General features: G+C 46.4%; 6 non-coding genes across 6 annotated transcripts; all 6 read left to right on the top strand.

The window, feature by feature from the left end:
- Positions 1-1,962: 1,962 nt before the first annotated feature.
- On the top strand, positions 1,963-2,034 carry trnae-uuc (transfer RNA glutamic acid (anticodon UUC)). Its single transcript has one exon. It is a non-coding gene; the product is annotated as a tRNA-Glu (tRNA).
- Positions 2,035-3,150: 1,116 nt separating this feature from the next.
- trnag-ccc (transfer RNA glycine (anticodon CCC)) lies at positions 3,151-3,221 on the top strand. The gene has a single exon. It is a non-coding gene; the product is annotated as a tRNA-Gly (tRNA).
- A 4,274-nt stretch (positions 3,222-7,495) lies between these two features.
- On the top strand, positions 7,496-7,566 carry trnag-gcc (transfer RNA glycine (anticodon GCC)). Its single transcript has one exon. It is a non-coding gene; the product is annotated as a tRNA-Gly (tRNA).
- Positions 7,567-9,628: 2,062 nt separating this feature from the next.
- On the top strand, positions 9,629-9,699 carry trnag-gcc (transfer RNA glycine (anticodon GCC)). Its single transcript has one exon. It is a non-coding gene; the product is annotated as a tRNA-Gly (tRNA).
- A 6,306-nt stretch (positions 9,700-16,005) lies between these two features.
- On the top strand, positions 16,006-16,076 carry trnag-gcc (transfer RNA glycine (anticodon GCC)). The gene has a single exon. It is a non-coding gene; the product is annotated as a tRNA-Gly (tRNA).
- A 6,306-nt stretch (positions 16,077-22,382) lies between these two features.
- On the top strand, positions 22,383-22,453 carry trnag-gcc (transfer RNA glycine (anticodon GCC)). Its single transcript has one exon. It is a non-coding gene; the product is annotated as a tRNA-Gly (tRNA).
- The last annotated feature ends 3,594 nt before the right edge of the window (positions 22,454-26,047 follow it).

Raw genomic sequence — 26,047 nt, 5'->3', positions numbered from 1 at the left:
CCTTCCCTCACCTCCATATTACTATTTGGAGGCCTATATATCACACCCACTAACGTTTTCCTCCCCTTGCTATTTCTCATTTCTACCCATACAGATTCCGTTTCATCCGAGTTAATATCCTTCCTTTCCATTGCATTAATCCCCTCCTTTACCAGCAATGCTACCCCACCTCCCCTACCTTTTTGCCGATCCTTCCTAAATATTGTATATCCCTGGATGTTAAGTTCCCAGCCTTGCCCACCCTGCAGCCACGTTTCTGTAATCCCAATCAAATCATACTTGTTTACCTCTATTTCCACAACTAATTCATCCACCTTGTTCCTAATGCTTCTAGCATTAAGATACAAAGCCTTCAGGCTTGCTTATTTCACACTCTCATTATGAATTAGTTTGGCCCTTTGTGTTTCTCTCCTTTGCTTATTGCTTCTCACCTTTCTACCATCTATTTCTGACTTCATATGACTTCCCTCTTTTCCACTACCTAGGTTCCCATCCCCCTGCCAAATTAGTTTAAATCCTCCCGAACCGCCCAAGAAAATATTACCCCGAGGACATCGGCTCCCTCACAGTTCAGGTGTAGACCGTCCCCTTGGTACAGGTCACTCCTCCCCAAGAACTGGTTCCAATGCCTCAAGAATTTAAATCCCTCTCCCTTGCACCACTGCTCAAGCCACGTATTTAGCTTATCTATCTTACTCTCTCTAAACTTATTAGCTCGTGGCACTGGTAGCAATCCAGAGATTACTACCTTTGAGGTCCTACTTTTCAATTTAGCTCCTAACTCCCTAAATTCAGCTTGTAGGACCTCCTCCCTCTTTTTACCTACATCGTTGGTACCTACATGTACCACGACAACTGGCTGATCCCCCTCCCCCTTCAGAATGCTCTGCACCCGCTCCGAGACATCCTTGACCCTTGCACCAGGGAGGCAACATACCATCTTGGAGTCTCGGTCTCGGCCACAGAAACTCCTATCTATCCCCCTTACAATTGAATCCCCTATCACTATAGCCCTATCCCTCTTTTTCCCGCCCTTCTGTGCAGCAGAGCCAGTCATGGTGCCCTGAACCTGGCTGCTGGTGCCTTCCCCTGATAAGTCATCTCCCCCAACAGTACCCAAAACGGTAAACCTGTTTTGGAGGGAGATGACCGCAGGTGACTCCTGCACTACCTTCCTGCCTTTACCCTGCCTTTTGGTCACTCATTTACTGTCTGAGCTAGCCTTTACCTGCGGTGTGACCAACTCACTGAATGTGCTATCAACAACATCCTCAGCATCGCGTATGCTCCAGAGTGAGTCCATTCGCAGCTCCAGCGCCGCCATGCGGTCCGCTAGGAGCTGCAGCTCGACACACTTCCTGCACACATAGTTGTCAGGGACAGTGTCCCTGATTTCCCACATGGCACAGGAGGAGCATGACACGGGTCCGAGCTGCCCTTCCATGACTTAACCCTTACAATACCCTTTTATTTACTACGATTTAGCTTAATTATTGAATTCTACTTAGAATAAGTTTGTGAAAGTACTCACCAACCAGTCACCTACCTGTTTTCTGGTGTTGTATTTTCACTGCCGCCTCCTGTCCTGGAACCTTTTCCACCTAGGTTAGGCTCCTGAAATAAAATAAATTGAACCTACCTTTTCAACTTCCCCTAACCCCTAAAAGGTTAGAGGAGGTGGAAGGGTGGGAGACACTACACTGTAGTGTTTCGGGTTTAGCAACAGCTCCACCTATATAAGAGTTACTGGCCTCCTGCTCTCCCGACTGCACCAGCTGTGAAAGAAAAAGCCCGCGAAAGGTGAGCTTTTAAACTCACCAGTTACTGGCCTCCTGCTCTCCCGACTGCCCCAGCTGTGAAAGAAAAAGCCCGCGAAAGGTGAGCTTTTAAACTCACCAGTTACTGGCCTCCTGCTCTCCCGACTGCCCTGTTCTGCTTGCTGGCAGGATGCTTTCCGCAGCTTCCCTGGTGGTCTAGTGGTTAGGATTCGGCGCTTTCACCGCCGTGGCCCGGGTTCGATTCCCGGTCAGGGAACCATTGCATTTTCTGGCTTTTTGAAATGCCAGCAATCAAAGCACCCGCGCGAAACAACGCTTGCACCTCATCAAACTTTCAACTTTCCACGCTGCTGTTGCCTTAACAGTCAGCAGCGCAACATTCGGTACCGAGGTGCAACATTCACTTCCTTGCCTTCTGTAAAATGCCTGCTGTTTCAAAGTCAGCAGGAAATGACATTGGGAACAAGACACCTTAAATGCCCACATTTATGTGTACCTCACAGTGTCAGAACAGTCACGGTTATTATCCGCCTTCCATGTATTATTTTGCCGACTGCATCTCCCTAACAAAGTTAGCTGATCACAGCACGGCTATCAGTCAACTCATTGCCAGTGTGAAGAATGCCACATTAGCTACGTGTGCAAGACTCGAATGACAGAGTACCTGGGCCGTGATAACTTATCCTGATATTCATGCGGCCTTAACATTCGCTGCATAAGACAATTCTACCTCTGGTTACCATCCCTCCTGCCATTGGAAAGCGGTTGTCTTTATTTCCTCTGTCAAAAGCCATTGTAATTTTGCAAGCCTTTATTAAATTTCCTCTTAGCCTCCAGAGGAAAGCAATTCCAGCTTGTCCACACCATCAACATAACTGAAGTCGCTTGTCCCTCGGGCCACACTGTAAGACGTCAAACGAGTTCTGTATGTCGGGGAGTCAAGGGTTATGGGGAGCGGGCGGAAAAGTTGCGTTGTGTCGAAGATCTCATCAGCCACGAAATGATTAAATGGCGGGGCTCGAGGGGCCGAATGGCCCAATCCTGCTCCTATTTATTCTTTTGGGGAAGGTTAGTTTCTTAATTATGTAATTTTTGAGCAGCTAAAGAACGTTGGAAGGAAACTCCCGCGGCACCTAGAAAAGTGCAAAATCTTAGCTCTGCCGTGAGCTCATGCACCTGAGAGGTTAACCCTGTAATTATCTGTCCACAGATCTTCCAGGACCTTCGAAGTGTTTCCAGCATTTAGTCAACAATTCCAGATGCAGTATCTGCTGCATTTAGCTTTTTATGTTAACGCAGTGTCCCCGCTTGTATTAACAAAAGCCAAAAATAAATTGTAGCTACCAGAAAATGGAATTTGTTAACTTGGCGTGCATTGGTGGTTCAGGGGTAGAATTCTCGCCTCCCACGCGGGTGACCCGGGTTCGATTCCCGGCCAATGCAGGTTAACATTTTAAACAATTCATTTCATAGCAAACACATCACTTGAGCATAAATAATATATTAGCTGTATCTGTGCAACTGGATCAAGGGTATGAATGTTCTGCTCCTGTTCCTGTGCAACAGCTTTCAGGGGCTGAATGGCATCCTGTTCCTGTGTAACAGGCTCGATTCTTACTCTGACAGACATTACATTGCTCACTTCCTCGTTAGTATAGCTGTGAGTATCCCCACCTGTCACGCGGGAGACCGGGGTGAAATTCCCCGACGGGGAGGAATTTTAACATCCCCAATTTTAAACCTTTGGGCAGCACCTTAACGTGCTCCTTGGAAAAGATCAACAGCGAAAAATTGAACCTAAAATAATTTTAAACGGTGAGGAACTGTATAAAAAGCTCCTGCATCAATTCCTCGTTAGCATAGTGTTCTCCTTCTGTTTGTCTTTTGTGCGGGGCACTGCGGAACGAGAGAGGACAGGGAAATGCAGATAACAGCGGGAGAAAGCACGTCTGATCTTTCAAGGGGACAGCACTGGCACGATTAGCCGAATGGCCTCATACTGTACTGCAAGCTTCCATGAATCATATGGATATCTGAGACATGCCCACACAAAGTGAGCACACATCTGTGTTCGTGTATGTGTTTGAGTCTTTGTCTCAAGCAGTGCATTACTATTTCCTCTGTGTTGACCTTGATATTTTGGTGCTGATTATTCAATATCCCGACGACTTTTCTCTGACTGTGTATCACTGAGAAAAGCAGAGAAGCAAATAGATTTCAGGTGGACGCCTACGCGCAATTGATGCTGTGGTTTCCTGAACATGTCGTTTGTGATCTCGCCTAAAAAATGACATCTTGTACGAAAAGTTTGCCTGGCGCGATAGTGACCTGAATTTCAAAGCAGCAAGGAGGAAAGACTGCATTGTTCTGCTTGCTGGCAAGATGCTTTCCGCAGCTTCCCGGGTGGTCTAGTGGTTAGGATTCGGCGCTTTCACTGCCGCGGCCCGGGTTCGATTCCTGGTCAGGGAACCAATGCTTTTTCTGGCTGTTTGAAATGCCAGCAATCAAAGCACCCGCGCGAAACAATGCTTGCACCTCATCAACCTTTCAACTTTCCACGCTGCTGTTGCCTCAACAGTCAGCAGCGCAACATTCGGTACCGAGGTGCAACATTCACTTCCTTGCCTTCTGTAAAATGCCTGCTGTTTCAAAGTCAGCAGGAAATGACATTGGGAACAAGACACCTTAAATGCCCACATTTATGTGTACCTCACAGTGTCAGAACAGTCACGGTTATTATCCGCCTTCCATGTATTATTTTGCCGACTGCATCTCACTAACAAAGTTAGCTGATCACAGCATGGCTATCAGTCAACTCATTGCCAGTGTGAAGAATGCCACATTAGCTACGTGTGCAAGACTCGAATGACAGAGTACCTGGGCCGTGATAACTTATCCTGATATTCATGAGGCCTTAACATTCGCTGCATAAACAATTCTACCTCTGGTTACCATCCCTCCTGCCATTGGAAAGCGGTTGTCTTTATTTCCTCTGTCAAAAGCCATTGTAATTTTGCAAGCCTTTATTAAATTTCCTCTCAGCCTCCAGAGGAAAGCAATTCCAGCTTGTCGACACCATCAACATAACTGAAGTCGCTTGTCCCTCGGGCCACACTGTAAGACGTCAAACGAGTTCTGTATGTCGGGGAGTCAAGGGTTATGGGGAGCGGGCGGAAAAGTTGCGTTGTGTCGAAGATCTCATCAGCCACGAAATGATTAAATGGCGGATCTCGAGGGGCCGAATGGCCCAATCCTGCTCCTATTTATTCTTTTGGGGAAGGTTAGTTTCTTAATTATGTAATTTTTGAGCAGCTAAACAACGTTGGAAGGAAACTCCCACGGCACCGAGAAAAGTGCAAAATCTTAGCTCTGCCGTGAGCCCGTGCACCTGAGAGGTTAACCCTGTAATTCTCTGTCCACAGATCTTCCAGGACCTTCGAAGAGTTTCCAGCATTTAGTCAACAATTCCAGATGCAGTATCTGCTGCATTTTGCTTTTTATGTTAACGCAGTGTCCCCGCTTGAATTAACAAAAGCCAAAAATAAATTGTAGCTACCAGAAAATGGAATTTGTTAACTCGGCGTGCATTGGTGGTTCAGGGGTAGAATTCTCGCCTGCCACGCGGGAGACCCGCGTTCGATTCCCGGCCAATGCAGGCTAATTTTTTTAACAATTCATTTCATAGCAAACACATCACATGAGCATAAATAATTTATTAGCTGTACCTGTGCAAGTGGATCAAGGGTATGAATGTTCTGCTCCTGTTGCTGTGCAACAGCTTTGAGGGGCTGAATGGCATCCTGTTCCTGTGTAACAGGCTCGATTCTTACTCTGACAGACATTGCATTGCTCACTTCCTCGTTAGTCTCGTTGTGAGTATCCCCGCCTGTCACGCGGGAGACCGGGGTGAAATTCCCCGACGGGAAGGAATTTTAACATCCCCAATTTTAAACGTTTTGGCAGCACCTTAAAGCGCTCCTTGGAAAAGATCAACAGCGAAAGATTGAACCTAAAACAATTTTAAACGGTGAGGAACTGCATAAAAACCTCCTGCATCAATTCCTCGTTAGCATAGTGTTCTCCTTCTGTTTGTCTTTTGTGCGGGGCACTGCGGAACGAGAGAGGACAGGGAAATGCAGATAACAGCGGGAGAAAGCACGTCTGATCTTTCAAGTGGACAGCACTGGCACGATTGGCCGAATGGCCTCACACTGTACTGCACGCCTCCATGAATCATATGGATATCTGAGACATACTCACACAAAGTGAGCACACATCTGTGTTCGTGCATATGTTTGAGTCTTTGTCTCAAGCAGTGCATTACTGTTTCCTCTGTATTGTCCTTGATATTTTGGTGCTGATTATTCAATATCCCGACGGCTTTTCTCTGACTGTGTATCTCTGAGAAAAGCACAGAAGCAAATAGATTTCAGGTGGACGCCTACACGCACTTGATGCTGTGGTTTCCTGAACATGTCCTTTGTGATCTCGCCTAAAAAATGTCATCTTGCACTAAAAGTTTGCCTGGCGTGAAAGTGACCTGAATTTCAAAGCAGCAAGGAGGAAAGACTGCCTTGTTCTGCTTGCTGGCAGGCCGCTTCTCACAGCTTCCCTGGTGGTCTAGTGGATAGGATTCGGCGCTTTCACCGCCGCGGCCTGGGTTCGATTCCCGGTCAGGGAACTAGTGCGTTTTCTGGCTGTTTGAAATGCCAGCAATCAAAGCACCCGCGCGAAACAATGCTTGCACCTCATCAACCTTTCAATTTTCCACACCTCTGCTGTTGCCTCAACAGTCAGCAGCGCATCATTCGGTACCGAGGTGCAGTATTCGCTTCCTTGCCTCGCAGTGTCAGAACAGTCATGGTTATTATCCGTCTTCCATGCATTATTTTGCCGACTGCATCTCCCTAACAAACTTAGCTGATCACAGCACGGCTATCAGTCAACTCATTGCCAGTGTGAAAAATGCCACATTAGCAACGTGTGCAAGACTCGAATGACAGAGTAACTGGGCCGTGATAACTTATCCTGATATTCATGAGGCCTTAACATTCGCTGCATAAGACAATTCTACCTCTGGTTACCATCCCTCCTGCCATTCGAAAGCGTTTGTCTTTATTTCCTCTATCAAAACCCATTGTAATTTTGCAAGCCTCTATTAAATTTCCTCTTAGCCTCCAGAGGAAAGCAATCCCAACTTCTCCACACTATCCCTCGGGCCACACTGTAAGACGTCAAACGGGTTCTGTATGTCTGATAGACATATATTTCAGTTACAGGGGAGTCAAAAGTTATGGCGAACGGGCGGCAAAGTTGCGTTGTGTCGAAGATCTCATCAGCCACGAACTTTTTAAATGGCGGGCTCGAGGGGCCGAATGGCCCAATCCTTCTCCTATTTTTTCTTTTGGGGAAGGTTAGTTTCTTAATTATGTAATTTTTGAGCAGCTAAACAACGTTGGAAGGAAACTCCCACGGGACGGAGAAAGGTGCAAAATCTTAGCTCTACCGAGAGCTCATGCACCTGAGAGGTTAACCCTGTGTTTCTCTGTCCACAGATCTTCCAGGACCTTCGAAGTGTTTCCAGCATTTAATCAACAATTCCAGATGCAGTATCTGCTGCATATTGCTTTTTATGTTAACGCAGTGTCCCCGCTTGTATTAACAAAAGTCAGAAATAAATTGTAGCTACCAGAAAATAAAATCGATTAAGTCGGCGTGCATTGGTGGTTCAGGGGTAGAATTCTCGCCTGCCACGCGGGAGACCCGGGTTCGATTCCCGGCCAATGCAGGCTAATTTTTTTAAGAATTCATTTCATAGCAAACACATCACATGAGCATAAATAATTTATTAGCTGTACCTGTGCAAGTGGATCAAGGGTATGAATGTTCTGCTCCTGTTGCTGTGCAACAGCTTTGAGGGGCTGAATGGCATCCTGTTCCTGTGTAACAGGCTCGATTCTTACTCTGACAGACATTGCATTGCTCACTTCCTCGTTAGTCTCGTTGTGAGTATCCCCGCCTGTCACGCGGGAGACCGGGGTGAAATTCACCGACGGGAAGGAATTTTAACATCCCCAATTTTAAACGTTTTGGCAGCACCTTAAAGCGCTCCTTGGAAAAGATCAACAGAGAAAGATTGAACCTAAAACAATTTTAAACGGTGAGGAACTGCATAAAAACCTCCTGCATCAATTCCTCGTTAGCATAGTGTTCTCCTTCTGTTTGTCTTTTGTGCGGGGCACTGCGGAACGAGAGAGGACAGGGAAATGCAGATAACAGCGGGAGAAAGCACGTCTGATCTTTCAAGTGGACAGCACTGGCACGATTGGCCGAATGGCCTCACACTGTACTGCACGCCTCCATGAATCATATGGATATCTGAGACATACTCACACAAAGTGAGCACACATCTGTGTTCGTGCATATGTTTGAGTCTTTGTCTCAAGCAGTGCATTACTGTTTCCTCTGTATTGTCCTTGATATTTTGGTGCTGATTATTCAATATCCCGACGGCTTTTCTCTGACTGTGTATCTCTGAGAAAAGCACAGAAGCAAATAGATTTCAGGTGGACGCCTACACGCACTTGATGCTGTGGTTTCCTGAACATGTCCTTTGTGATCTCGCCTAAAAAATGTCATCTTGCACGAAAAGTTTGCCTGGCGTGAAAGTGACCTGAATTTCAAAGCAGCAAGGAGGAAAGACTGCCTTGTTCTGCTTGCTGGCAGGCCGCTTCTCACAGCTTCCCTGGTGGTCTAGTGGATAGGATTCGGCGCTTTCACCGCCGCGGCCTGGGTTCGATTCCCGGTCAGGGAACTAGTGCGTTTTCTGGCTGTTTGAAATGCCAGCAATCAAAGCACCCGCGCGAAACAATGCTTGCACCTCATCAACCTTTCAATTTTCCACACCTCTGCTGTTGCCTCAACAGTCAGCAGCGCATCATTCGGTACCGAGGTGGTGCATTCGCTTCCTTGCCTCGCAGTGTCAGAACAGTCATGGTTATTATCCGTCTTCCATGCATTATTTTGCCGACTGCATCTCCCTAACAAACTTAGCTGATCACAGCACGGCAATCAGTCAACTCATTGCCAGTGTGAAAAATGCCACATTAGCAACGTGTGCAATACTCGAATGACAGAGTAACTGGGCCGTGATAACTTATCCTGATATTCATGAGGCCTTAACATTCGCTGCATAAGACAATTCTACCTCTGGTTACCATCCCTCCTGCCATTGGAAAGCGTTTGTCTTTATTTCCTCTACCAACACCCATTGTAATTTTGCAAGCCTCTATTAAATTTCCTCTTAGCCTCCAGAGGAAAGCAATCCCAGCTTCTCCACACTATCCCTCGGGCCACACTGTAAGACGTCAAACGGGTTCTGTATGTCTGATAGACATATATTTCAGCTACAGGGGAGTCAAAGGTTATGGGGAACGGGCGGCAAAGTTGCGTTGTGTCGAAGATCTCATCAGCCACGAACTTTTTAAATGGCGGGCTCGAGGGGCCGAATGGCCCAATCCTGCTCCTATTTTTTCTTTTGGGGAAGGTTAGTTTCTTAATTATGTAATTTTTGAGCAGCTAAACAACGTTGGAAGGAAACTCCCACGGGACGTAGAAAAGTGCAAAATCTTAGCTCTACCGAGAGTTCATGCACCTGAGAGGTTAACCCTGTGTTTCTCTGTCCACAGATCTTCCAGGACCTTCGAAGTGTTTCCAGCATTTAATCAACAATTCCAGATGCAGTATCTGCTGCATATTGCTTTTTATGTTAACGCAGTGTCCCCGCTTGTATTAACAAAAGTCAGAAATAAATTGTAGCTACCAGAAAATAGAATCGATTAAGTCGGCGTGCATTGGTGGTTCAGGGGTAGAATTCTCGCCTGCCACGCGGGAGACCCGGGTTCGATTCCCGGCCAATGCAGGCTAATTTTTTTAACAATTCATTTCATAGCAAACACATCACATGAGCATAAATAATTTATTAGCTGTACCTGTGCAAGTGGATCAAGGGTATGAATGTTCTGCTCCTGTTGCTGTGCAACAGCTTTGAGGGGCTGAATGGCATCCTGTTCCTGTGTAACAGGCTCGATTCTTACTCTGACAGACATTGCATTGCTCACTTCCTCGTTAGTCTCGTTGTGAGTCTCCCCGCCTGACCGGGGTGAAATTCCCCGACGGGAAGGAATTTTAACATCCCCAATTTTAAACGTTTTGGCAGCACCTTAAAGCGCTCCTTCGAAAAGATCAACAGCGAAAGATTGAACCTAAAACAATTTTAAACGGTGAGGAACTGCATAAAAACCTCCTGCATCAATTGCTCGTTAGCATAGTGTTCTCTTTCTGTTTGTCGTTTGTGCGGGGCACTGCGGGACGAGAGAGGACAGGGAAATGCAGATAACAGCGGGAGAAAGCACGTCTGATCTTTCAAGTGCACAGCACTGGCACGATTGGCCGAATGGCCTCACACTGTACTGCACGCCTCCATGAATCATATGGATATCTGAGACATACTCACACAAAGTGAGCACACATCTGTGTTCGTGCATATGTTTGAGTATTTGTCTCTAGCAGTGCATTACTGTTTCCTCTGTATTGTCCTTGATATTTTGGTGCTGATTATTCAATATCCCGACGGCTTTTCTCTGACTGTGTATCTCTGAGAGAAGCACAGAAGCAAATAGATTTCAGGTGGACGCCTACACGCACTTGATGCTGTGGTTTCCTGAACATGTCCTTTGTGATCTCGCCTAAAAAATGTCATCTTGTCCGAAAAGTTTGCCTGGCGTGAAAGTGACCTGAATTTCAAAGCAGCAAGGAGGAAAGACTGCCTTGTTCTGCTTGCTGGCAGGCCGCTTCTCACAGCTTCCCTGGTGGTCTAGTGGATAGGATTCGGCGCTTTCACCGCCGCGGCTCGGGTTCGATTCCCGGTCAGGAAACCAGTGCGTTTTCTGGCTGTTTGAAATGCCAGCAATCAAAACACCCGCGCGAAACAATGCTTGCACCTCATCAACCTTTCAATTTTCCACACCGCTGCTGTTGCCTCAACAGTCAGCAGCGCATCATTCGGTACCGAGGTGCAGCATTCGCTTCCTTGCCTCGCAGTGTCAGAACAGTCACGGTTATTATCCGTCTTCCATGTATTATTTTGCCGACTGCATCTCCCTAACAAACTTAGCTGATCACAGCACGGCTATCAGTCAACTCATTGCCAGTGTGAAAAATGCCACATTAGCAACGTGTGCAAGACTCGAATGACAGAGTAACTGGGCCGTGATAACTTATCCTGATATTCATGAGCCTTAACTTTCGCTGCATAAGACAATTCTACCTCTGGTTACCATCCCTCCTGTCATTGGAAAGCGTTTGTCTTTATTTCCTCTATCAAAACCCATTGTAATTTTGCAAGCCTCTATTAAATTTCCTCTTAGCCTTCAGAGGAAAGCAATCCCAACTTCTCCACACTGTCCCTCGGGCCACACTGTAAGACGTCAAACGCGTTCTGTATGTCTGATAGACATATATTTCAGCTACAGGGGAGTCAAAGGTTATGGGGAACGGGCGGCAAAGTGGCGTTGTGTCGAAGATCTCATCAGGCCACGAACTTTTTAAATGGCGGGCTCGAGGGGCCGAATGGCCCAATCCTGCTCCTATTTTTTCTTTTGGGGAAGGTTAGTTTCTTAATTATGTAATTTTTGAGCAGCTAAACAACGTTGGAAGCAAACTCCCACGGGACGTAGAAAAGTGCAAAATCTTAGCTCTACCGAGAGCTCATGCACCTGAGAGGTTAACCCTGTGTTTCTCTGTCCACAGATCTTCCAGGACCTTCGAAGTGTTTCCAGCATTTAATCAACAATTCCAGATGCAGTATCTGCTGCATATTGCTTTTTATGTTAACGCAGTGTCCCCGCTTGTATTAACAAAAGTCAAAAATAAATTGTAGCTACCAGAAAATAGAATCGATTAAGTATGCGTGCATTGGTGGTTCAGGGTAGAATTCTCGCCTGCTACGCGGGGAGACCCGGGTTCGATTCCCGGCCAATGCAGGCTAGTTTTTTTAACAATTCATTTCATAGCAAACACATCACATGAGCATAAATAATGTATTAGCTGTACCTGTGCAAGTGGATCAAGGGTATGAATGTTCTGCTCCTGTTGCTGTGCAACAGCTTTGAGGGGCTGAATGGCATCCTGTTCCTGTGTAACAGGCTCGATTCTTACTCTGACAGACATTGCATTGCTCACTTCCTCGTTAGTCTCGTTGTGAGTATCCCCGCCTGACCGGGGTGAAATTCCCCGATGGGAAGGATTTTTAACATCCCCAATTTTAAACGTTTTGGCAGCACCTTAAAGCGCTCCTTGGAAAAGATCAACAGCGAAAGATTGAACCTAAAACAATTTTAAACGGTGAGGAACTGCATAAAAACCTCCTGCATCAATTCCTCGTTAGCATAGTGTTCTCCTTCTGTTTGTCTTTTGTGCGGGGCACTGCGGAACGAGAGAGGACAGGGAAATGCAGATAACAGCGGGAGAAAGCACGTCTGATCTTTCAAGTGGACAGCACTGGCACGATTGGCCGAATGGCCTCACACTGTACTGCACGCCTCCATGAATCATATGGATATCTGAGACATACTCACACAAAGTGAGCACACATCTGTGTTCGTGCATATGTTTGAGTCTTTGTCTCAAGCAGTGCATTACTGTTTCCTCTGTATTGTCCTTGATATTTTGGTGCTGATTATTCAATATCCCGACGGCTTTTCTCTGACTGTGTATCTCTGAGAGAAGCACAGAAGCAAATAGATTTGAGGTGGACGCCTACACGCACTTGATGCTGTGGTTTCCTGAACATGTCCTTTGTGATCTCGCCTAAAAAATGTCATCTTGTACGAAAAGTTTGCCTGGCGTGAAAGTGACCTGAATTTCAAAGCAGCAAGGAGGAAAGGCTGCCTTGTTCTGCTTGCTGGCAGGCCGCTTCTCACAGCTTCCCTGGCGGTCTAGTGGATAGGATTCGGCGCTTTCACCGCCGCGGTCCGGGTTCGATTCCCGGTCAGGAAACCAGTGCGTTTTCTGGCTGTTTGAAATGCCAGCAATCAAAGCACCCGCGCGAAACAATGCTTGCACCTCATCAATCTTTCAATTTTCCACACCTCTGCTGTTGCCTCAACAGTCACCAGCGCATCATTCGGTACCGAGGTGCAGCATTCGCTTCCTTGCCTCGCAGTGTCAGAACAGTCACGGTTATTATCCGTCTTCCATGTATTATTTTGCCGACTGCATCTCCCTTACAAACTTAGCTGATCACAGCACGGCAATCAGTCAACTCATTGCCAGTGTGAAAAATGCCACATTAGCAACGTGTGCAAGACTCGAATGACAGAGTAACTGGGCCGTGATAACTTATCCTGATATTCATGAGGCCTTAACATTCGCTGCATAAGACAATTCTCCCTCTGGTTACCATCCCTCCTGCCATTGGAAAGCGTTTGTCTTTATTTCCTCTACCAACACCCATTGTAATTTTGCAAGCCTCTATTAAATTTCCTCTTAGCCTCCAGAGGAAAGCAATCCCAGCTTCTCCACACTATCCCTCGGGCCACACTGTAAGACGTCAAACGGGTTCTGTATGTCTGATAGACATATATTTCAGCTACAGGGGAGTCAAAGGTTATGGGGAACGGGCGGCAAAGTTGCGTTGTGTCGAAGATCTCATCAGCCACGAACTTTTTAAATGGCGGGCTCGAGGGGCCGAATGGCCCAATCCTGCTCCTATTTTTTCTTTTGGGGAAGGTTAGTTTCTTAATTATGTAATTTTTGAGCAGCTAAACAACGTTGGAAGGAAACTCCCACGGGACGTAGAAAAGTGCAAAATCTTAGCTCTACCGAGAGCTCATGCACCTGAGAGGTTAACCCTGTGTTTCTCTGTCCACAGATCTTCCAGGACCTTCGAAGTGTTTCCAGCATTTAATCAACAATTCCAGATGCAGTATCTGCTGCATATTGCTTTTTATGTTAACGCAGTGTCCCCGCTTGTATTAACAAAAGTCAGAAATAAATTGTAGCTACCAGAAAATAGAATCGATTAAGTCGGCGTGCATTGGTGGTTCAGGGGTAGAATTCTCGCCTGCCACGCGGGAGACCCGGGTTCGATTCCCGGCCAATGTAGGCTAATTTTTTTAACAATTCATTTCATAGCAAACACATCACATGAGCATAAATAATTTATTAGCTGTACCTGTGCAAGTGGATCAAGGGTATGAATGTTCTGCTCCTGTTGCTGTGCAACAGCTTTGAGGGGCTGAATGGCATCCTGTTCCTGTGTAACAGGCTCGATTCTTACTCTGACAGACATTGCATTGCTCACTTCCTCGTTAGTCTCGTTGTGAGTATCCCCGCCTGTCACGCGGGAGACCGGGGTGAAATTCCCCGACGGGAAGGAATTTTAACATCCCCAATTTTAAACGTTTTGGCAGCACCTTAAAGCGCTCCTTGGAAAAGATCAACAGCGATAGATTGAACCTAAAACAATTTTAAACGGTGAGGAACTGCATAAAAACCTCCTGCTTCAATTCCTCGTTAGCATAGTGTTCTCCTTCTGTTTGTCTTTTGTGCGGGGCACTGCGGAACGAGAGAGGACAGGGAAATGCAGATAACAGCGGGAGAAAGCACGTCTGATCTTTCAAGTGGACAGCACTGGCACGATTGGCCGAATGGCCTCACACTGTACTGCACGCCTCCATGAATCATATGGATATCTGAGACATACTCACACAAAGTGAGCACACATCTGTGTTCGTGCATATGTTTGAGTCTTTGTCTCAAGCAGTGCATTACTGTTTCCTCTGTATTGTCCTTGATATTTTGGTGCTGATTATTCAATATCCCGACGGCTTTTCTCTGACTGTGTATCTCTGAGAGAAGCACAGAAGCAAATAGATTTCAGGTGGACGCCTACACGCACTTGATGCTGTGGTTTCGTGAACATGTCCTTTGTGATCTCGCCTAAAAAATGTCATCTTGTACGAAAAGTTTGCCTGGCGTGAAAGTGACCTGAATTTCAAAGCAGCAAGGAGGAAAGACTGCCTTGTTCTGCTTGCTGGCAGGCCGTTTCTCACAGCTTCTCTGGTGGTCTAGTGGATAGGATTCGGCGCTTTCACCGCCGCGGCCCGGGTTCGATTCCCGGTCAGGGAACCAATGCGTTTTCTGGCTGTTTGAAATGCCAGCAATCAAAGCACCCTCGCGAAACAATGCTTGCACCTCATCAACCTTTCAATTTTCCACACCTCTGCTGTTGCCTCAACAGTCAGCAGCGAATCATTCGGTACCGAGGTGCAGCATTCGCTTCCTTGCCTCGCAGTGTCAGAACAGTCATGGTTATTATCCGTCTTCCATGCATTATTTTGCCGACTGCATCTCCCTAACAAACTTAGCTGATCACAGCACGGCAATCAGTCAACTCATTGCCAGTGTGAAAAATGCCACATTAGCAACGTGTGCAATACTCGAATGACAGAGTAACTGGGCCGTGATAACTTATCCTGATATTCATGAGGCCTTAACATTCGCTGCATAAGACAATTCTACCTCTGGTTACCATCCCTCCTGCCATTGGAAAGCGTTTGTCTTTATTTCCTCTACCAACACCCATTGTAATTTTGCAAGCCTCTATTAAATTTCCTCTTAGCCTCCAGAGGAAAGCAATCCCAGCTTCTCCACACTATCCCTCGGGCCACACTGTAAGACGTCAAACGGGTTCTGTATGTCTGATAGACATATATTTCAGCTACAGGGGAGTCAAAGGTTATGGGGAACGGGCGGCAAAGTTGCGTTGTGTCGAAGATCTCATCAGCCACGAACTTTTTAAATGGCGGGCTCGAGGGGCCGAATGGCCCAATCCTGCTCCTATTTTTTCTTTTGGGGAAGGTTAGTTTCTTAATTATGTAATTTTTGAGCAGCTAAACAACGTTGGAAGGAAACTCCCACGGGACGTAGAAAAGTGCAAAATCTTAGCTCTACCGAGAGTTCATGCACCTGAGAGGTTAACCCTGTGTTTCTCTGTCCACAGATCTTCCAGGACCTTCGAAGTGTTTCCAGCATTTAATCAACAATTCCAGATGCAGTATCTGCTGCATATTGCTTTTTATGTTAACGCAGTGTCCCCGCTTGTATTAACAAAAGTCAGAAATAAATTGTAGCTACCAGAAAATTGAATCGATTAAGTCGGCGTGCATTGGTGGTTCAGGGGTAGAATTCTCGCCTGCCACGCGGGAGACCCGGGTTCGATTCCCGGCCAATGCAGGCTAATTTTTTTAACAATTCATTTCATAGCAAACACATCACATGAGCATAAATAATTTATTAGCTGTACCTGTGCAAGTGGATCAAGGGTATGAATGTTCTGCTCCTGTTGCTGTGCAACAGCTTTGAGGGGCTGAATGGCATCCTGTTCCTGTGTAACAGGCTCGATTCTTACTCTGACAGACATTGCATTGCTCACTTCCTCGTTAGTCTCGTTGTGAGTCTCCCCGCCTGACCGGGGTGAAATTCCCCGACGGGAAGGAATTTTAACATCCCCAATTTTAAACGTTTTGGCAGCACCTTAAAGCGCTCCTTCGAAAAGATCAACAGCGAAAGATTGAACCTAAAACAATTTTAAACGGTGAGGAACTGCATAAAAACCTCCTGCATCAATTGCTCGTTAGCATAGTGTTCTCTTTCTGTTTGTCGTTTGTGCGGGGCACTGCGGGACGAGAGAGGACAGGGAAATGCAGATAACAGCGGGAGAAAGCACGTCTGATCTTTCAAGTGCACAGCACTGGCACGATTGGCCGAATGGCCTCACACTGTACTGCACGCCTCCATGAATCATATGGATATCTGAGACATACTCACACAAAGTGAGCACACATCTGTGTTCGTGCATATGTTTGAGTATTTGTCTCTAGCAGTGCATTACTGTTTCCTCTGTATTGTCCTTGATATTTTGGTGCTGATTATTCAATATCCCGACGGCTTTTCTCTGACTGTGTATCTCTGAGAGAAGCACAGAAGCAAATAGATTTCAGGTGGACGCCTACACGCACTTGATGCTGTGGTTTCCTGAACATGTCCTTTGTGATCTCGCCTAAAAAATGTCATCTTGTCCGAAAAGTTTGCCTGGCGTGAAAGTGACCTGAATTTCAAAGCAGCAAGGAGGAAAGACTGCCTTGTTCTGCTTGCTGGCAGGCCGCTTCTCACAGCTTCCCTGGTGGTCTAGTGGATAGGATTCGGCGCTTTCACCGCCGCGGCTCGGGTTCGATTCCCGGTCAGGAAACCAGTGCGTTTTCTGGCTGTTTGAAATGCCAGCAATCAAAACACCCGCGCGAAACAATGCTTGCACCTCATCAACCTTTCAATTTTCCACACCGCTGCTGTTGCCTCAACAGTCAGCAGCGCATCATTCGGTACCGAGGTGCAGCATTCGCTTCCTTGCCTCGCAGTGTCAGAACAGTCACGGTTATTATCCGTCTTCCATGTATTATTTTGCCGACTGCATCTCCCTAACAAACTTAGCTGATCACAGCACGGCTATCAGTCAACTCATTGCCAGTGTGAAAAATGCCACATTAGCAACGTGTGCAAGACTCGAATGACAGAGTAACTGGGCCGTGATAACTTATCCTGATATTCATGAGCCTTAACTTTCGCTGCATAAGACAATTCTACCTCTGGTTACCATCCCTCCTGTCATTGGAAAGCGTTTGTCTTTATTTCCTCTATCAAAACCCATTGTAATTTTGCAAGCCTCTATTAAATTTCCTCTTAGCCTTCAGAGGAAAGCAATCCCAACTTCTCCACACTGTCCCTCGGGCCACACTGTAAGACGTCAAACGCGTTCTGTATGTCTGATAGACATATATTTCAGCTACAGGGGAGTCAAAGGTTATGGGGAACGGGCGGCAAAGTGGCGTTGTGTCGAAGATCTCATCAGGCCACGAACTTTTTAAATGGCGGGCTCGAGGGGCCGAATGGCCCAATCCTGCTCCTATTTTTTCTTTTGGGGAAGGTTAGTTTCTTAATTATGTAATTTTTGAGCAGCTAAACAACGTTGGAAGCAAACTCCCACGGGACGTAGAAAAGTGCAAAATCTTAGCTCTACCGAGAGCTCATGCACCTGAGAGGTTAACCCTGTGTTTCTCTGTCCACAGATCTTCCAGGACCTTCGAAGTGTTTCCAGCATTTAATCAACAATTCCAGATGCAGTATCTGCTGCATATTGCTTTTTATGTTAACGCAGTGTCCCCGCTTGTATTAACAAAAGTCAAAAATAAATTGTAGCTACCAGAAAATAGAATCGATTAAGTATGCGTGCATTGGTGGTTCAGGGTAGAATTCTCGCCTGCTACGCGGGGAGACCCGGGTTCGATTCCCGGCCAATGCAGGCTAGTTTTTTTAACAATTCATTTCATAGCAAACACATCACATGAGCATAAATAATGTATTAGCTGTACCTGTGCAAGTGGATCAAGGGTATGAATGTTCTGCTCCTGTTGCTGTGCAACAGCTTTGAGGGGCTGAATGGCATCCTGTTCCTGTGTAACAGGCTCGATTCTTACTCTGACAGACATTGCATTGCTCACTTCCTCGTTAGTCTCGTTGTGAGTATCCCCGCCTGACCGGGGTGAAATTCCCCGATGGGAAGGATTTTTAACATCCCCAATTTTAAACGTTTTGGCAGCACCTTAAAGCGCTCCTTGGAAAAGATCAACAGCGAAAGATTGAACCTAAAACAATTTTAAACGGTGAGGAACTGCATAAAAACCTCCTGCATCAATTCCTCGTTAGCATAGTGTTCTCCTTCTGTTTGTCTTTTGTGCGGGGCACTGCGGAACGAGAGAGGACAGGGAAATGCAGATAACAGCGGGAGAAAGCACGTCTGATCTTTCAAGTGGACAGCACTGGCACGATTGGCCGAATGGCCTCACACTGTACTGCACGCCTCCATGAATCATATGGATATCTGAGACATACTCACACAAAGTGAGCACACATCTGTGTTCGTGCATATGTTTGAGTCTTTGTCTCAAGCAGTGCATTACTGTTTCCTCTGTATTGTCCTTGATATTTTGGTGCTGATTATTCAATATCCCGACGGCTTTTCTCTGACTGTGTATCTCTGAGAGAAGCACAGAAGCAAATAGATTTGAGGTGGACGCCTACACGCACTTGATGCTGTGGTTTCCTGAACATGTCCTTTGTGATCTCGCCTAAAAAATGTCATCTTGTACGAAAAGTTTGCCTGGCGTGAAAGTGACCTGAATTTCAAAGCAGCAAGGAGGAAAGGCTGCCTTGTTCTGCTTGCTGGCAGGCCGCTTCTCACAGCTTCCCTGGCGGTCTAGTGGATAGGATTCGGCGCTTTCACCGCCGCGGTCCGGGTTCGATTCCCGGTCAGGAAACCAGTGCGTTTTCTGGCTGTTTGAAATGCCAGCAATCAAAGCACCCGCGCGAAACAATGCTTGCACCTCATCAATCTTTCAATTTTCCACACCTCTGCTGTTGCCTCAACAGTCACCAGCGCATCATTCGGTACCGAGGTGCAGCATTCGCTTCCTTGCCTCGCAGTGTCAGAACAGTCACGGTTATTATCCGTCTTCCATGTATTATTTTGCCGACTGCATCTCCCTTACAAACTTAGCTGATCACAGCACGGCAATCAGTCAACTCATTGCCAGTGTGAAAAATGCCACATTAGCAACGTGTGCAAGACTCGAATGACAGAGTAACTGGGCCGTGATAACTTATCCTGATATTCATGAGGCCTTAACATTCGCTGCATAAGACAATTCTCCCTCTGGTTACCATCCCTCCTGCCATTGGAAAGCGTTTGTCTTTATTTCCTCTACCAACACCCATTGTAATTTTGCAAGCCTCTATTAAATTTCCTCTTAGCCTCCAGAGGAAAGCAATCCCAGCTTCTCCACACTATCCCTCGGGCCACACTGTAAGACGTCAAACGGGTTCTGTATGTCTGATAGACATATATTTCAGCTACAGGGGAGTCAAAGGTTATGGGGAACGGGCGGCAAAGTTGCGTTGTGTCGAAGATCTCATCAGCCACGAACTTTTTAAATGGCGGGCTCGAGGGGCCGAATGGCCCAATCCTGCTCCTATTTTTTCTTTTGGGGAAGGTTAGTTTCTTAATTATGTAATTTTTGAGCAGCTAAACAACGTTGGAAGGAAACTCCCACGGGACGTAGAAAAGTGCAAAATCTTAGCTCTACCGAGAGCTCATGCACCTGAGAGGTTAACCCTGTGTTTCTCTGTCCACAGATCTTCCAGGACCTTCGAAGTGTTTCCAGCATTTAATCAACAATTCCAGATGCAGTATCTGCTGCATATTGCTTTTTATGTTAACGCAGTGTCCCCGCTTGTATTAACAAAAGTCAGAAATAAATTGTAGCTACCAGAAAATAGAATCGATTAAGTCGGCGTGCATTGGTGGTTCAGGGGTAGAATTCTCGCCTGCCACGCGGGAGACCCGGGTTCGATTCCCGGCCAATGTAGGCTAATTTTTTTAACAATTCATTTCATAGCAAACACATCACATGAGCATAAATAATTTATTAGCTGTACCTGTGCAAGTGGATCAAGGGTATGAATGTTCTGCTCCTGTTGCTGTGCAACAGCTTTGAGGGGCTGAATGGCATCCTGTTCCTGTGTAACAGGCTCGATTCTTACTCTGACAGACATTGCATTGCTCACTTCCTCGTTAGTCTCGTTGTGAGTATCCCCGCCTGTCACGCGGGAGACCGGGGTGAAATTCCCCGACGGGAAGGAATTTTAACATCCCCAATTTTAAACGTTTTGGCAGCACCTTAAAGCGCTCCTTGGAAAAGATCAACAGCGATAGATTGAACCTAAAACAATTTTAAACGGTGAGGAACTGCATAAAAACCTCCTGCTTCAATTCCTCGTTAGCATAGTGTTCTCCTTCTGTTTGTCTTTTGTGCGGGGCACTGCGGAACGAGAGAGGACAGGGAAATGCAGATAACAGCGGGAGAAAGCACGTCTGATCTTTCAAGTGGACAGCACTGGCACGATTGGCCGAATGGCCTCACACTGTACTGCACGCCTCCATGAATCATATGGATATCTGAGACATACTCACACAAAGTGAGCACACATCTGTGTTCGTGCATATGTTTGAGTCTTTGTCTCAAGCAGTGCATTACTGTTTCCTCTGTATTGTCCTTGATATTTTGGTGCTGATTATTCAATATCCCGACGGCTTTTCTCTGACTGTGTATCTCTGAGAGAAGCACAGAAGCAAATAGATTTCAGGTGGACGCCTACACGCACTTGATGCTGTGGTTTCGTGAACATGTCCTTTGTGATCTCGCCTAAAAAATGTCATCTTGTACGAAAAGTTTGCCTGGCGTGAAAGTGACCTGAATTTCAAAGCAGCAAGGAGGAAAGACTGCCTTGTTCTGCTTGCTGGCAGGCCGTTTCTCACAGCTTCTCTGGTGGTCTAGTGGATAGGATTCGGCGCTTTCACCGCCGCGGCCCGGGTTCGATTCCCGGTCAGGGAACCAATGCGTTTTCTGGCTGTTTGAAATGCCAGCAATCAAAGCACCCTCGCGAAACAATGCTTGCACCTCATCAACCTTTCAATTTTCCACACCTCTGCTGTTGCCTCAACAGTCAGCAGCGAATCATTCGGTACCGAGGTGCAGCATTCGCTTCCTTGCCTCGCAGTGTCAGAACAGTCATGGTTATTATCCGTCTTCCATGTATTATTTTGCCGACTGCATCTCCCTAACAAACTTAGCTGATCACAGCACGGCTATCAGTCAACTCATTGCCAGTGTGAAAAATGCCACATTAGCAACGTGTGCAAAACTCGAATGACAGAGTAACTGGGCCGTGATAACTTATCCTGCTATTCATGAGGCCTTAACATTCGCTGCATAAGACAATTCTACCTCTGGTTACCATCCCTCCTGCCATTGGAAAGCGTTTGTCTTTATTTCCTCTACCAAAACCCATTGTAATTTTGCAAGCCTCTATTAAATTTCCTCTTAGCCTCCAGAGGAAAGCAATCCCAGCTTCTCCACACTATCCCTCGGGCCACAGTGTAAGACGTCAAACGGGTTCTGTATGTCTGATAGACATATATTTCAGCTACAGGGGAGTCAAAGGTTATGGGGAACGGGCGGCAAAGTTGCGTTGTGTCGAAGATCTCATCAGCCACGAAGTTTTTAAATGGCGGGCTCGAGGGGCTGAATGGCCCAATCCTGCTCCTATTTTTTCTTTTGGGGAAGGTTAGTTTCTTAATTATGTAATTTTTGAGCAGCTAAACAACGTTGGAAGGAAACTCCCACGGGACGTAGAAAAGTGCAAAATCTTAGCTCTACCGAGAGCTCATGCACCTGAGAGGTTAACCCTGTGTTTCTCTGTCCACATATCTTCCAGGACCTTCGAAGTGTTTCCAGCATTTAATCAACAATTCCAGATGCAGTATCTGCTGCATATTGCTTTTTATGTTAACGCAGTGTCCCCGCTTGTATTAACAAAAGTCAGAAATAAATTGTAGCCACCAGAAAATAGAATCTATTAAGTCGGCGTGCATTGGTGGTTCAGGGGTAGAATTCTCGCCTGCCACGCGGGAGACCCGGGTTCGATTCCCGGCCAATGCAGGCTAATTTTTTTAACAATTCATTTCATAGCAAACACATCACATGAGCATAAATAAGTTATTAGCTGTACCTGTGCAAGTGGATCAAGGGTATGAATGTTCTGCTCCAACAGCTTTGAGGTGCTGAATGGCATCCTATTCCTGTGTAACAGGCTCGATTCTTACTCTGACAGACATTGCATTGCTCACTTCCTCGTTAGTCTCGTTGTGAGTCTCCCCGCCTGACCGGGGTGAAATTCCCCGACGGGAAGGAATTTTAACATCCCCAATTTTAAACGTTTTGGCAGCACCTTAAAGCGCTCCTTCGAAAAGATCAACAGCGAAAGATTGAACCTAAAACTATTTTAAACGGTGAGGAACTGCATAAAAACCTCCTGCATCAATTGCTCGTTAGCATAGTGTTCTCTTTCTGTTTGTCGTTTGTGCGGGGCACTGCGGGACGAGAGAGGACAGGGAAATGCAGATAACAGCGGGAGAAAGCACGTCTGATCTTTCAAGTGGACAGCACTGGCACGATTGGCCGAATGGCCTCACACTGTACTGCACGCCTCCATGAATCATATGGATATCTGAGACATACTCACACAAAGTGAGCACACATCTGTGTTCGTGCATATGTTTGAGTATTTGTCTCTAGCAGTGCATTACTGTTTCCTCTGTATTGTCCTTGATATTTTGGTGCTGATTATTCAATATCCCGACGGCTTTTCTCTGACTGTGTATCTCTGAGAGAAGCACAGAAGCAAATAGATTTCAGGTGGACGCCTACACGCACTTGATGCTGTGGTTTCCTGAACATGTCCTTTGTGATCTCGCCTAAAAAATGTCATCTTGTCCGAAAAGTTTGCCTGGCGTGAAAGTGACCTGAATTTCAAAGCAGCAAGGAGGAAAGACTGCCTTGTTCTGCTTGCTGGCAGGCCGCTTCTCACAGCTTCCCTGGTGGTCTAGTGGATAGGATTCGGCGCTTTCACCGCCGCGGCTCGGGTTCGATTCCCGGTCAGGAAACCAGTGCGTTTTCTGGCTGTTTGAAATGCCAGCAATCAAAACACCCGCGCGAAACAATGCTTGCACCTCATCAACCTTTCAATTTTCCACACCGCTGCTGTTGCCTCAACAGTCAGCAGCGCATCATTCGGTACCGAGGTGCAGCATTCGCTTCCTTGCCTCGCAGTGTCAGAACAGTCACGGTTATTATCCGTCTTCCATGTATTATTTTGCCGACTGCATCTCCCTAACAAACTTAGCTGATCACAGCACGGCTATCAGTCAACTCATTGCCAGTGTGAAAAATGCCACATTAGCAACGTGTGCAAGACTCGAATGACAGAGTAACTGGGCCGTGATAACTTATCCTGATATTCATGAGCCTTAACTTTCGCTGCATAAGACAATTCTACCTCTGGTTACCATCCCTCCTGTCATTGGAAAGCGTTTGTCTTTATTTCCTCTATCAAAACCCATTGTAATTTTGCAAGCCTCTATTAAATTTCCTCTTAGCCTTCAGAGGAAAGCAATCCCAACTTCTCCACACTGTCCCTCGGGCCACACTGTAAGACGTCAAACGCGTTCTGTATGTCTGATAGACATATATTTCAGCTACAGGGGAGTCAAAGGTTATGGGGAACGGGCGGCAAAGTGGCGTTGTGTCGAAGATCTCATCAGGCCACGAACTTTTTAAATGGCGGGCTCGAGGGGCCGAATGGCCCAATCCTGCTCCTATTTTTTCTTTTGGGGAAGGTTAGATTCTTAATTATGTAATTTTTGAGCAGCTAAACAACGTTGGAAGCAAACTCCCACGGGACGTAGAAAAGTGCAAAATCTTAGCTCTACCGAGAGCTCATGCACCTGAGAGGTTAACCCTGTGTTTCTCTGTCCACAGATCTTCCAGGACCTTCGAAGTGTTTCCAGCATTTAATCAACAATTCCAGATGCAGTATCTGCTGCATATTGCTTTTTATGTTAACGCAGTGTCCCCGCTTGTATTAACAAAAGTCAAAAATAAATTGTAGCTACCAGAAAATAGAATCGATTAAGTATGCGTGCATTGGTGGTTCAGGGGTAGAATTCTCGCCTGCTACGCGGGGAGACCCGGGTTCGATTCCCGGCCAATGCAGGCTAGTTTTTTTAACAATTAATTTCATAGCAAACACATCACATGAGCATAAATAATTTATTAGCTGTACCTGTGCAAGTGGATCAAGGGTATGAATGTTCTGCTCCTGTTGCTGTGCAACAGCTTTGAGGGGCTGAATGGCATCCTGTTCCTGTGTAACAGGCTCGATTCTTACTCTGACAGACATTGCATTGCTCACTTCCTCGTTAGTCTCGTTGTGAGTATCCCCGCCTGACCGGGGTGAAATTCCCCGATGGGAAGGATTTTTAACATCCCCAATTTTAAACGTTTTGGCAGCACCTTAAAGCGCTCCTTGGAAAAGATCAACAGCGAAAGATTGAACCTAAAACAATTTTAAACGGTGAGGAACTGCATAAAAACCTCCTGCATCAATTCCTCGTTAGCATAGTGTTCTCCTTCTGTTTGTCTTTTGTGCGGGGCACTGCGGAACGAGAGAGGACAGGGAAATGCAGATAACAGCGGGAGAAAGCACGTCTGATCTTTCAAGTGGACAGCACTGGCACGATTGGCCGAATGGCCTCACACTGTACTGCACGCCTCCATGAATCATATGGATATCTGAGACATACTCACACAAAGTGAGCACACATCTGTGTTCGTGCATATGTTTGAGTCTTTGTCTCAAGCAGTGCATTACTGTTTCCTCTGTATTGTCCTTGATATTTTGGTGCTGATTATTCAATATCCCGACGGCTTTTCTCTGACTGTGTATCTCTGAGAGAAGCACAGAAGCAAATAGATTTGAGGTGGACGCCTACACGCACTTGATGCTGTGGTTTCCTGAACATGTCCTTTGTGATCTCGCCTAAAAAATGTCATCTTGTACGAAAAGTTTGCCTGGCGTGAAAGTGACCTGAATTTCAAAGCAGCAAGGAGGAAAGGCTGCCTTGTTCTGCTTGCTGGCAGGCCGCTTCTCACAGCTTCCCTGGCGGTCTAGTGGATAGGATTCGGCGCTTTCACCGCCGCGGTCCGGGTTCGATTCCCGGTCAGGGAACCAGTGCGTTTTCTGGCTGTTTGAAATGCCAGCAATCAAAGCACCCGCGCGAAACAATGCTTGCACCTCATCAATCTTTCAATTTTCCACACCTCTGCTGTTGCCTCAACAGTCACCAGCGCATCATTCGGTACCGAGGTGCAGCATTCGCTTCCTTGCCTCGCAGTGTCAGAACAGTCACGGTTATTATCCGTCTTCCATGTATTATTTTGCCGACTGCATCTCCCTTACAAACTTAGCTGATCACAGCACGGCAATCAGTCAACTCATTGCCAGTGTGAAAAATGCCACATTAGCAACGTGTGCAAGACTCGAATGACAGAGTAACTGGGCCGTGATAACTTATCCTGATATTCATGAGGCCTTAACATTCGCTGCATAAGACAATTCTCCCTCTGGTTACCATCCCTCCTGCCATTGGAAAGCGTTTGTCTTTATTTCCTCTACCAACACCCATTGTAATTTTG

This window comes from Somniosus microcephalus, unplaced genomic scaffold, assembly GCF_052327205.1.
Source record: "Somniosus microcephalus isolate GS21.2 unplaced genomic scaffold, FLI_Smic_1.0 unresolved_chr8, whole genome shotgun sequence".
Classification (NCBI taxonomy): Eukaryota; Metazoa; Chordata; class Chondrichthyes; order Squaliformes; family Somniosidae; genus Somniosus; species Somniosus microcephalus.
Note: the sequence above shows the minus strand (reverse complement) of the source record. Positions and strands in the feature narration are given on the sequence as shown.